Source organism: Ictidomys tridecemlineatus, chromosome 8, assembly GCF_052094955.1.
Source record: "Ictidomys tridecemlineatus isolate mIctTri1 chromosome 8, mIctTri1.hap1, whole genome shotgun sequence".
NCBI classification, from domain to species: Eukaryota; Metazoa; Chordata; class Mammalia; order Rodentia; family Sciuridae; genus Ictidomys; species Ictidomys tridecemlineatus.
In genome coordinates this window covers 152,478,421-152,491,582 of record NC_135484.1, presented here as the reverse complement: position 1 = coordinate 152,491,582, position 13,162 = coordinate 152,478,421, and the positions used below count along the sequence as shown (strand labels likewise).

At 40.9% G+C, this 13,162-nt stretch overlaps 1 long non-coding RNA gene across 1 annotated transcript; it reads left to right on the top strand.

The window, feature by feature from the left end:
- Window positions 1-9,820: 9,820 nt before the first annotated feature.
- Window positions 9,821-12,761, top strand: LOC144365918 (uncharacterized). Its single transcript, XR_013424640.1, has 2 exons — window positions 9,821-10,103; window positions 11,234-12,761. It is a non-coding gene; the product is annotated as an uncharacterized LOC144365918 (long non-coding RNA).
- The last annotated feature ends 401 nt before the right edge of the window (window positions 12,762-13,162 follow it).

Here is a 13,162-nt window from a genome sequence, read left to right as displayed (position 1 = left end):
TCTATATGGCACTTCTGAAAGTATGGCCATTTTGAAAATATTAATTCTGCTCATACAAGAACATGGGCGACCTTTCCATTTTCTGAAGTCTTCTTTAGTTTCATGGTGTGTGTTTATGTTCTATAGTTTTCATTGTAGAAGTCTTTCACCTTTTTTGTTAGATTGATTCTCAAGAATTTTGGGGTGTTTTTTTGAGGCTATTATGAATGGGACAGTTTTTCCAATTATTCTTTCAGCTGACTTGTCATGGGTGTATAGGAAAACAATGGATTTGTGGATATTGATTTTTATCCTGCTACATTGTTGAGTTCATTTGAGTTCTAGTTTTCTGGGGAAGTTTTTTGGGTCTTCTAAATATAGATTTCTAAATATAGAATTTGTATGGTCCTGAGCTTTTCTTTCCATGTATAATACCCTGGGTTACAAATCCTCATGTCAGCGTCAAATAGGGATAATTTGAGTTCTTCTTTTCCTATTTGTATCCTTTTAATTTATTTTGTCTAATTGCTCCATTTAGAGTTTTCAGGACTATGTTGAATAGAAGTGGTGAGAGAGGGCATCCCTGTCTTGTTCCAGTTTTTAGAGGGAATGTTTTCAATTTTTCTCTTTTTAGAATGATGTTGGCCTTGGTTTTAGTCTATAGGGCTTTTACAATGTTGAGGTGTGTTCTTACTATCCCTAGTTTTTCTAGTGTTTTGAATATGCATGGACACTGAATTTTGTCAAATGCTTCTTCTGCATCTATTGAGATAATCATGTGATTCCTGTCTTTAAGACTGTTGATATGATAAATTACATTTATTGACTTTCATACCTTGAACCAACCTTGCATCCCTGGGATAAACCCCACTTGATCATGGTGCACTACATCTTTTTAATATGTTTTTGTATGTAATTTGCCAGTAATTTATTGAGAATGTTTGCATCTATGTTCATCAGGGATATTAGTCTGAAATTTTCTTTCCTTGATGTGTCTTTGTCTGGTTTTGGTATCAGGGTGAAACTAACTTCATAGAATGAGTTTGGAAGGGTTCCCTCCTCTTCTATTTCATGGAATACTTTGAGGATTATTGGTATAAGTTCTTCTTTGAAGTCTGGTAGAACTCAGCTGAGAATCTGTATGGTCCTGGACTTTTCTTTTTTGGTAGGGTTTTGATGCCATCTCTAATTTCATTGACTGAAATTGATCTGTTTAAATTTTCTCTGTCATCTGGATTCAATGTGGGTAGGCATGGTGGTGCCTATAATCCCAGCTGCTCTGGAGGCAGGGCAAGTTCAAGGCCAGCCTCCACAACTTGGTGAGACCCTGCCTCAAAATTTAAAAAGGGCTGGGCATGGAGTTCAGTGATATGGGCACTTGCCAAGCACGTGTAACACCCTGGGTTACAAATCCTCAGCAGGAAACAGAAAAAATCAGAAAATATAATTATAAAATATTAGACAAATAACAGTCTAAACAGCATGGTGCTCAAAAATAAATAACATTGTCCTCAATGTTCTAGTAAAATTATCATGTAATTTAATATGTATATGATATACATATTCAGAATAGATACTCAAATTCTTATGTACTTTTAATACAGCCATGGTCACTATTTACAGAACCTTGAGCTAGTCTCTAATGCCATAAACAATGCAGTATGCCAGGCAGTTCATTTACTGAAATGTGTTCAAGTAAAACAGCTTTTGGATGCAGAATCAGATACAGGCTTTGCAAGAACCACAAACATAGAAGGTTCCCACCTTAAGAAAAAAAAAATCACAAAACTACGGGTACGAAATTAAATATAACAACGACTATTTATTTGAAAGGGAAAAATAAATCACCAAGGATTTCAATTGTGTAAATTCTAATACACAAATATTATTTGTTCAAGAAATTAAGATTTTTACAAATAAAATTTCGGATGGTACCCATCTCTGTAATAATTTTTTCCTACATTTTCAATCTTTTGATCACTTTATATGACAAAAAAATTACAGTATGTTTATAAAGAAACTAGACAAGAAATTTAGTGTCTCTTCAAGCATAATTTATTAAAATTTATTTTGAAAGTTTAATGATGATTCTTTTAGCTTCTTGTTATATTATACATTATTAGTAATTCCATTGAAAGTTCTGTTGATAACTTTGTAAAACTAACCAATTTAGTGTTTGCACATATAACTGTAGGATTATTAGTATTTTGCACACACAAGGTTCTAGCTCTCCACATTTATTTATTTTTAACCTTTTTTTTTTTCCTTTGGCCATCATTTCCTTCCTCAGCACCATAATACATGTTCATATGGCCCTGACACCTTCCTTCCAGATTCTGGGGAGAGCAGGAGGGGACAGAAGCCATTCCTAACCAGTGTGCCATCACTGTTAATTCTGCATGAGACTGTGAACCACATAAACCAATCCCCCTTAGTCAGAATAAACACCCCCAGTCTGACCTCTCTTCAAGTGATCACCAAAAATACCATTTGGCATGATGATATTGAGTGGGGGGTACATATGCTGATTACCGTGATCGTATGTTATACTTATATGTTACATGTTATACTTATATGTTGTATTTACATATGTCATAACATGTCAAATCGTCTACTTAATATAAGAGCACTTTATTATAGAGTATTGACACTTCAATAAAATTTGACTCAAAAGAAATACACCAGGAAGCACCTAATTAGGAAACAGAAAACACAAATTTAAACAGAGAAGATTTGACGTGAAAAATAATTAACCAAAATGAGAAGTAATGGCAAAGATATAAAGACGATGCTAATAGGAGCGCTGGGTTTGAGGGAGATCACGCAGGGAAGGATAAATATGGACGAGGTGCTCTCCTCAAGTCCAGTTAAGACCTTGTCAGAAAATTACACTCACAGCTCAGCTCAGGACAGAGAGACCCCTGGGAGGCCTGAGGCAGAGCTGATCCATGGTGTTTGGGCAAGTAGGAAATGCAAACAAAACAACCCTTCAAGTTGCAGGTGAAACAAAACATCACAGAAGAAGTCAGGTTGTCGGGAATACACTCTCTGGTAGGCACCTGGGCCAGGGAAGTTAGTATCCATGCAGGAAGTCTGTGCACCAGCCCAAGGGCATGCAGATGGGCCAGAGCTGATTGGAGCTGTGTAGAGGAAGGTGGGTGTCAGCAGATGGCTGACCAACAGAGCTGAGCAAGCTTCATCATCCAGAAGGAAGAGAGCGGGGCTGGGGCTGGGGCTGGGGCTGGGGCTGGGGCTCAGCGGTAGAGTGTTCACCTAGCACACACAAGGCTCTGGGTTTGATCCTCAGCGCCACAAAGAAATAAATAAATAAAATAAAAGGTATGTGTCCATCTACAACTAAAAAATAAATATAAAAAAAAGAAAAAAGAAGGAAAAGAGATTTCTGTCACCCCATCCACCCATCTTCTTAAAGTTTTGCAAGCCAGTGTGATAAGACAAGACAAAGAAATAAAAGGCATCCAAGTTGGAAAGGAAAAAGTTAAACTATCATTATTCAAAAATGGTATGATCATCTGTGTAGAAAATATTATGAAATTTACCCCAAAAGCTACACAAATTAAACGTTGAGTTTAGCAGGGTGCAGTGGTGCAGGCCTATAATCCCAGCAACTCAGCAGGCTAAGGCAGGAGGATCACAAGGTCAAGGCCAGCCTGGGTGACACGGTAAGATTCTATCTCAAGATTAAAAAGAAAAATGGTTGGGGTTGTAGCTCAGTGGTCATTCACCCCTGGATTCATCCCCAGTACCTCAAAAAAATGAGTTTAACAAGATCATCATATCCAAATTTAATACTTAAAAAATAATGATTTTATTTTTATGGATTTACAATGAATAACCAGAAATTAAAATTAAAAGATGTGGTGCCGTTTATACGAGCACCAAAACTAAGAAATATTCAATTATAAAACTGACAACAGGCATGTAAGTATCTCTGTACTTAAATATATAAAACATTACAAAGACATATTACAGAAGACCTAAATAAATGAAGAGATGCACCCTGTTCATGAACTGGAAAATTCAGTAGCATTAAGATGACATTTCTCCAAGAATCAATCCAGAGATTCTACATACTCCCAAACAAACCTCAGCAAGTTTTCTCATAAAATTGACCAATTAATTGTAAAATTCATCTAAAAATAGCCCAAACAACTTGGGGATGAAGACGGATTTGGAGTACTTAAACAAACAATAAGACTTATTACAAAGATACAGCACTCAAGACAGTGTGGTATTGGCATAAAGATAGAGAACCATCAATGAAACAAAAAGTGATGTTAGAAATGATTCCACATACCTGTGGGAAATTGACTTTTGACAAAGTCCAAGAGGGAAAGAACTGTTTGTCAACTAATGGTACTCAAATAACTGGATAGCCACAATGAAAAAAAAAAAAATCTTCAATTCCTACTTTATACCACATACATACATTGCAAAAGAACTGTAAAGGAGACTGTTGTGAGTTATGGTTATTAACTTGATTGTGGTGAGGGCTTACGTGTATATGCATACATTAAAACAGCAAATTGTACACCTCAAATATGTGTGACTTGTGGCTTGTCAATTGTACTTCAATAAAGTTGTTTTTAAAACTGAGGTATTTGTGTGCACTTATCACCCAAGTGTCTTTCAGTGAATACACTCATACATACAAGTGCGCATTAGATATATTTAACAGGCACTTGTATTCATAAAACAGAACTTCTATGATCACCACTTGCTGGTTCTCATCACAAATTTACACGAGCACTTTATGAAAGATGGAATGTGTTCACGTGTGGGAATATTGTTCCAAATGGAAAAGCACTGCCTCTCGGAAATTGAGAGGAGATGTGTGGGCTTTTGACACAGTCTCAAGAGAGAAAGAACTGTTGGGATTCAGGTAGTCGGAGAGAACAAGGGGGCTGACTGGCCACAAAGAATGCCTATTCTTGCCACCGGTGCCCACACAGTAGGGTGATTAGCCAGTACCGTGTCCAGGGGTTCAGAACTATAGACTCCATGATCCTGAGCAGCAAGAATATGGGAGATAGTAGGATCCATGGAACCAAAAGGAAGTGTCCATGGCTTTGCATCTGATCCCTTCTATTTACATGAAGAAATCAAGGCCAGGGGAGATGAAATAACTTGTCAAATTTCGGGTGATGCCACAGGAGATCCAGGACCCTGGTTTCTTGTGATCCAGATCCTGTGCCCCTCTCTTAGTGCCCTAGCACCACCCTTTGAGCATCTCTCCCCCTAGTACCCATTAATCATTTCCTTGGATAAAAGCATCCTCTTCTTCCATTTTGCATTAAGTGCGGTTTTGTTTAGCTCTAATGAAAAAAATATCCCTGCAATTTCTGCCTTTGTCAAACCAATCCTCAGACTCCAAAGTTGACCTTTCTGAAAATTAGCTATTTAATTTATACACACTTGGACAATGTCCCCTGGCTTTGCACCTGTTTCCTTACACCTCATTTTCCACTCTCCGCGCTGAAGACAATAGCCTCTGTCCTTCATCTAGAATAATTGTTTGAAACACTCTTTACAAACAAGAGTACCAGGCTAAGGGTCGTTTTTATAGCAAAAGACTTTTTAAAGACCAGAAGAATATGCAAAATTCCTGGCACCTCAAAATTATATACTACAATCCAGAAAGAATTTAACTAGTTTAATTTTATACTTACGTATTTATTTTTTTTCTTTTCATTTTCCTTTCTAATTTCAAACCATTTTATTCTCAGTCAAACTACAGAAAAGCTTTAAAAAGATTAAAATCGTATAATGTGCACAAAGCCCTGGGTTTGATTCCCAGCAGTGCTAAATTAAATAAAAATAAAATACCCATAAACTCACCATCCAGATGTAACTACTTCAAATATTTAGCATTTTACATATATAATATATATATATATATATATATATATATATATCAACCCACACACTTAATAAAGATTAACTAATGAGTTTTAGACAAAAGCTATAAGATAGAAATCATATTATTTGTAAGTTGTATGACTTCTTCCAATTAACATATAATCCTTTCCCCATAACAGAAATTATTTGCAAAATCATTCCTAAGAGATACATATTATTTAATCATATGGTCATACTATTATTTAATCTTTCTTCCATTGCTGAATACATTATTTCTAAGCTTTTTATTATAAATGTGAGATCAATTATATGCATATGAATCATTGTTAGCGTTTCTAATATTCTCATAAGATACATTCCTGGAAATGCAACATTAAGTTTGAAATTTTTAAATTTTCCAGTGATAGGTGGGCTTACAGGCTAATTCAAATTTACATAGTTCTTCTTAAAAAGATTGTGTGCCACTTGGAAAGTAGGAATAGGGCACATACAAAGTGTCTTTTTTTATGCATAAGCAGCTTGCAGGAATAGCAGCGATCTAATTTTAAACATTTTGCTTTATTTCCCTTTGTAGTAATAGTGGAATCAAGTTTGCACACAAATTGCCAGGATCTGGACATGGTGGATCTGAAACGGAAAGCTGGATTGCTTACAAGGCCAGTGCCTAGAAGATCTGTTGAAGATAAATGTTTAATAAGGGCACGAGCGCATGGCGTCACCATGGTGATAAAGTGAATCTGGGAATGCTAAGCGAGGAGCCCAGGTTGAGTAAAGAAAGAGGCCGAGGATACAGTGGAAAAGACTCAGCCAAGAAGGAACCAAGGGCGTGGCTTGGACAAAAGCCATCGGAACCGCTAGAGCACGAGTTTCCAGTTAAATCAAGCAAATGCCACGTGTAGTTTGCTTTCGCGTTTTGCATCTGCTTGCCAGACCCCTGGCGAGCTGGTCAGGGTGCCCACCAAGTGCTCTTCGTGACACGGGGCAGGCCCCAGAAACTGCCAGGCGCGCCCAGAGTGCCTGTGGGTGCTGCGCTGGGCTTGGTTGTGCAGCGCCAAGGCTGCAGGCGAAGGGGTGGGATTGGGGGAGCCCAGTCTGCACCCAGAGCTGCTGCTGACTGTGCTGGAACATCCTCAAATACCATGAGACTTCTGCCTGGGAAGATGGCACCAAAGACTCCAAGGAAAAGATGACTCCCTTTGCAACTCCTGCATGTGCCTCGCCTGGAGTTGAAAATTCGTGTGCCTGTTGTTTGGACGCACACTCTTTAGGTTGGAGAAGATGTTCATTTCCGTCGTGTCCCTCTTTAGAAGGAAAGGCCAAACGGTGGGATGAAAGAACCCGGTGCCGGATGTCTCCACATTGATTGGTGACTCTTGGTTCCCTCATCTGTCCTATGAGGTCCCTCCCCCAAGGAGCTGTTGTGAGGACAGCCGTACCCAACGGAGCACTGGGAACACCGTAGACCCCTGAAGGAATATAGCACTAGTGTCAGCATTATTGATGAATCAGCTGAAGAGATGCTGACGTATTTCCCAGGTACTATTAGTTCAGGTTCCTAGGACAAAAGGCAAAGTGGGCCCACGTCTGGATGACTATGATGATTATTTGAGAGGAGAGGTTTTTTTTTTTTAATAGTCAACACCTGATTCTTCCTTAAATATTTCCACTACCAAGCTACACGTGCTTTTGCCAGTGTATACATTGACTTACATCTGACAGATTGTTTTCGGGCAAACTGAGGTCTGACTCTTAGAATGAAATCAATCACCGTGTTTATCAATAGATTTCCTTTTCCTGAATTTCCAGGTACCTCAAGGAGCTTATTTTTGTAAGTTGCCTTGAAGAGTCAGCAAAGATATTTTCATCATGTTTATATATAAAATCAGCACCAGCTGTATTCAGAATTTAATTGACCCACTTGGGCAATCATTCATGTAACACAATAATTTATTTTAGGTCAAGAGAAAGATAAAAGACAGAGGTTGGAGTTTAAATAAGAAACAAATCAAGATTATAGAGAGGGTTTATCACTTTTAAATGGTGTAAGCAAGGTTCCTTGAAAAGAAAAATTAGTCTTCTGAACACAGAGTGAATGTGAGTAGACGTGCACCTCACACAGGCCAGAGCTACCATGTCATGGGGCTCTCGGGGCATCCAAATGTGGCAGTCTAAACACCGAACAGAAGCTCCCTGTTCCAGTTTCCACCACAAAAATATAATGTGCGTGGCCTTTTGTGTGATGCTGGTGAGATCAGAGGAATAAAAACTGGTCGGACCTCACATCTGCAAAGGGAAAGTGGACACTCAGCTACCCACCTAGTGGGTGAGGCCACGCTTTGTGGTCTTAAGATCAGGAAAAAAAAAAAAAAGATATGTCCTCAAATAGAAAGGAGAGAAATTAATGGAATTCAGAAATCAGGAGTCTGATGGGAGTCTTTTGTGTGTATTTTTAAACCAAAGCTTGAAGATGGTATCTATGTAGATTAACTTCACCAAGGTTCAGAAAATATGAAAGTGTTATCTCCTTCACATTCTCTGACCTTTCTCCAATTTCCAAGTCAGTTAATCAGTATTATTAAGCACATATTATGTTGCATAATAGGACCAGGTCTGTAACCAAATGCCGGGATGGAAAAGGCCTAAATTCCTTTTAAATGACATAGAACGGAGGTTAGAGAGTGAATCATTCGTGGAGGTTTTTTTTTTTTTTTAATCTACTGAGAGCAAGGGAGTGAGTGAAAAGACCCGAGGGCCCTGTCGTCTTCACTTTGCCCTGAGTTGTGTGATGGGTATAGAGAGAAGGCCTCTGCCTGGTTGTAAAGTGCTTGGCGGCTCCCCCCACTGGGTAGTGACCACCGTGGGTGGGCGGTCTCCGGCATCACAGCAGAGTGGAAATGTCCACATAATGAAGAGCAAAGGTGCCTTTTGGCCACATGATGCTTTCCGTTCTGAAGCCCTGGTCAATTTCCTGTCCATCCACAGAGTTTGGGGATTGTCAGGACCTCCCCCAGCAGGCAGAAAGGATTGTGGGAAGCAGGGCAGACTTTATCTGTCTTTGTATCTCTCCACCCATCCATACCTGGCTCGCCCATAATTAAATGGAGGCCAAATCAGGGGAAGCCTAGCTACACATTCTAAATGAATTCCTGAAGTGGTCTTTGTAGGAGAATGCTGGCCTTTTAAAAAGAAACAATTAGGGAGAAAGAGGTGGCCTCACCTCTCGGGTTTACAAGGTTTACAAGCGGGGAGCAAAAAGCAGGTTTGAGCTGTGTCAACACCAACCATTGTTTCCATGAGGCTACAATTTTCATGATATTTCTTAAGGATGCAAAATAAGGTTCGCTGGAACATGCAATTCTAATCCTTTCAGTTGCTTATCACTCTTCAAACATTCAATAGCCGCCCTTAATACCATTACCTCTGGGACAACATTTGAGCAGGCCCCTGCAATCTAAGGACAAGAGACCCAGGAGAAAGACTGTGGTTTAAAAGCCTGGTTAAAGATTAACACAAACAGTAATAAGAAGGTTCTCAGGAAAGAAGCAGGCCAGCTGTGGCTGAGCCCTGCTACCTGCTGCGGGTTGCTAGGCAACGTGGGCCTGCCACTGCCCCTAGGGTGTTTCACTTTACAGAGGATTTTTGAAGGGGAAGAGGGGGAAGGGGGGGGATGGCTCCTAGTGAAGCTGATGTAGCTCCATATATATCCATAGGAGTTGTTGTGTTATTTCTTTTTAATAGGGAAACGATGTCACTCAGGCCTTTCAAAGGTAGAACGTACTTTGTAAAGCAGATTTTTTTTTTTTTTGTATGTAGCTGACAAAAATCTAGCAATAACACGGAGTTTTAAAAGTGACATTTTGACTCTAAGGGAGGAATTATTTGCAATTTGTTTTGAACAGAAGCTTAGTTCATGTCAGTGGTGAACCTCCAGACAATCATTAGTTTAAACTGCCTGCTATGTGTTTAAAAATTTCAGTCAATTTAGAGCTGATCTGAATTGCAAATGGGATGGTAATAAGCCATTAGGGAACTGCCTATCTCTGTTTTGCACTTACAACCCTCTGCTTTAAGGAGTTCCAACCACACTGAAATATGAAAATATCATTTTAATCATGCGCACTGTCGACAAACACAGAAATGCTGGAGATTCACAAGTGGGAAAGTGGCGTTCAGAGGCTGAACACAGGAAGCGGTGACGAGGACGAAGAGCCACGTAGAACCTTCGCTGCAAATTATGTACAGTAGTAAGTTTTTCCAAAAACAAATATTCAGTTTTGTTTGTAATGCAACACGGCTCTCCGAGCCCAACATCTGGATAAATTTATTTTCTTTGGATTTTGGAATTACAGTTAGCCCAAACCTTTTTTTTTTTTTATGAGGTCAGTTGGGAAATCAAGGGAACTGCTTCTATGGTCAGATTTCAGCTTGCAATACACATAATAAGCTTTCAAGGTGCTTATCAATAAGAACTCTTCTCTAAACAGCCTGTTCCAGGATTCTAGAATACTCCATGTTAACGCTAGTCTCAGAGCTATCCATGCCGAGAAGTATTTTATTTTCTCAAAGTGCTTCAGTTCAGAAGATCAGGTATTAGTGCAAACATGCATTGTGAAGGAGGAGGTGGACTCTCACCCAACCCTTAGGTTTCTCCGTCGTCAGCGATACAGTTAATTGAATAGAGAAGCGAGAATATGAGGTGACCTCCCATATTTTCAGCGGGTAAGGTTCTTGACTCTTAGACGCTGGTTTCTCAAGCCATTTGATCTCAAAGGAAGGCAGGACCAACCCACAGAGGAGCTGAGGCCTGGGCAGCCAGCTGTGTCCAGTGACTCGGTACTGCTCTTTCAGCCTCGGGACTACACACATTTCTTCCACTTTGCCTTCACTGGACTTGACTTTGCTTCACCTGTGTTAATAGGACCCCAGAAATTCCATCAAACTGCCATTTGTAGGAGTCTTTGGGAAATATGGAGACTTACGAGTGATCCATTCATGACATGCCTTCTCTCCACCAATTAAACATTTGCTAAGATGAAGACAAAGTGCGACATCATTGGTAAATAAAGAAAAAGATAGAATTTGAATAGGGCTGGGGGTGGGGGTGCTAGTTAGAATTTAACTCCGGGGGCCTAGATACCCACAAGGTCAGGGTCTGGCCAAGCCCAGTGTTTGTTCATTCCCTTGAGAAGGGAAGGCCAGGGCATGAACTGTGACATCAGTTATGTGGGTGAACGCAGAGCCTCCCGAGTGTCCGCCACATCTGGACTCAAGACAAGAAAAGATGGAATAAAATAAAATTTTAAAAAGAAAAAAAAAATGTCCCCAAACACAGCATCCCTTTTTCCTCACACTACATCATTTCACTCAATTTCAGATTATTCCTCTTCAAACCATCCTCATGATCAGGAGAGGCTCCAGCCAGCGGGCAGTGTGAAGTAGGAGTGGACCAGGGGTGCCCAGGAGTGGGCCAGGTGAACCCACCAAGAGGGGGCGCTGCTCCTCTGCCCCGCAAGGCTTTCCTTTCTTTACTGAGTCAGCCATTCACTGACTCAGCAAATGTTCTGGGGGTCTCCTTTGGGTGCACGGGATTGTACTGGACATCCCCGAAACACAGACCGAACCAGACCATGGACCCTGCTCCCCAGGAATGGACCGAAGGAAGCCAAGTTCAAGGTGAGTTGGTGCGATCCGGGTGGAGGTGGAGATGTAAGAGGCACAGGCAGTAGGCCTCGCGGGCCTGTGGGTCAGCACCCTCCAGACCTGTGGCTGTGGACTCAGAAGGGCGCAAGGGCAGACTGTGCCCTGAACTTGAGAGACACTGTGGCCCTGGAATAACCCGTTTCGCCTCAGCTAAACATGGAGAACTTTGCGCCCTCCTCGGCTGCCTACCTTCTCCACGGAGCTGTTTTCAATCTTCTCAACTCTCAGAACCTCCAGCTTCCTATCCTTCCCCTCACTTGCAGACGACGATCTCAATTCCCATCCTGCAGAGAAAATGAAAGCCATCAGCTGGAAACCCATTCAACTTCCTGCCGCCAGCCTACACAGCGAGCAGGATCCAAACCCTCACGCTCTGGGCTCCCTCCACAAAGTCCTGCTCCCTGCACTCCCAAGCCCTGCGGCAGGCGCCCTGGCCCCTTGGCTGTCTCCCAGAGATCCTCCTATTGATTACTTCCCTGCTCCATCTTTCAATGTCAAGCCTTCCCCTCTGCTGCCCTGGGCTCCTGAGCTTGCAAGATTGTGCAGGTCTCTACTCTCTTACAAACAAGGACAATAACCAAAACCCTCCTTCAACGTCCTGTGCTCTCTGCTCTGTCCTCCATCACCACCGCTAGTCACAGGTAGCTGCTGAAATTCAAATTGATGAAAATTAATTGAAATTTAAAACATTCCTCAGGGGCTCTACCACATCTCAAATGGAGAGTGGCAAATACAGAGGACACACAGGGCTAGAATGCATACCCAGGAACCCGGGGACAGGGCCTGCAGCTGCTGTGTCCTCCACTATAGTCCAAATTTATTGAGCACAGATGGTGCCGATTACTTTGTGTATGCTACATAAGGAGTAGTGTATGCCATTGGACGCTGACATATATGTGTATTCGGATCTGAAAGACAAGCAAGTATTTAGCATGCACACCCAATAAGCACTATCAGAACCTTGCCCAGAACCTGGGAGGGAGTAAGTCACAGAGTCTTGGGCTAGAGCTCAAATCTTCCAGAATGGGTTCAGACGAATCACATTATTCTCAGAATGTCCAAAACCACTTCACGAGATTTGAACAGTAGGGCTGGGGATGTGGCTCAAGCGGTAGCACGCTCGCCTGGCATGCATGAGGCCCGGGTTCGATCCTCAGCACCACATACAAACAAAGATGTTGTGTCTGCTGAAAACTGAAAAATGAATATTGAAATTCTCTCTCTCTCCTCTCTGTCTCTCTCTCTCTCTTCAAAAAAAAAAAAAAAGATTTGAACAGTAATACTGATGTTCATATCTACCTTCATAGAATTATATAGGCACTTAATTTGAGGAGTAAATTTCTAAAAATTTTTTTCAAAGGAGAGAGAGAGTGAGAGAGAGAGAGAATGTTTTGGTTTTTGTGTGTGTTTTGTTTTTTGTTTGTTTTGTAGATAGACACAACACAATGCCTTTATTTATTTATTTTTTATGTAGTGCTGAGAATCGAACCCAGGTCCCGCCCATGCTAAGTGAGCGCTCTACCACTCAGCCACAATCCCAGACCCAAGGAGTAAATTTTTTAAAAAATGCAAAAACACATTTCCCTCTACCCTACTCCCCCCC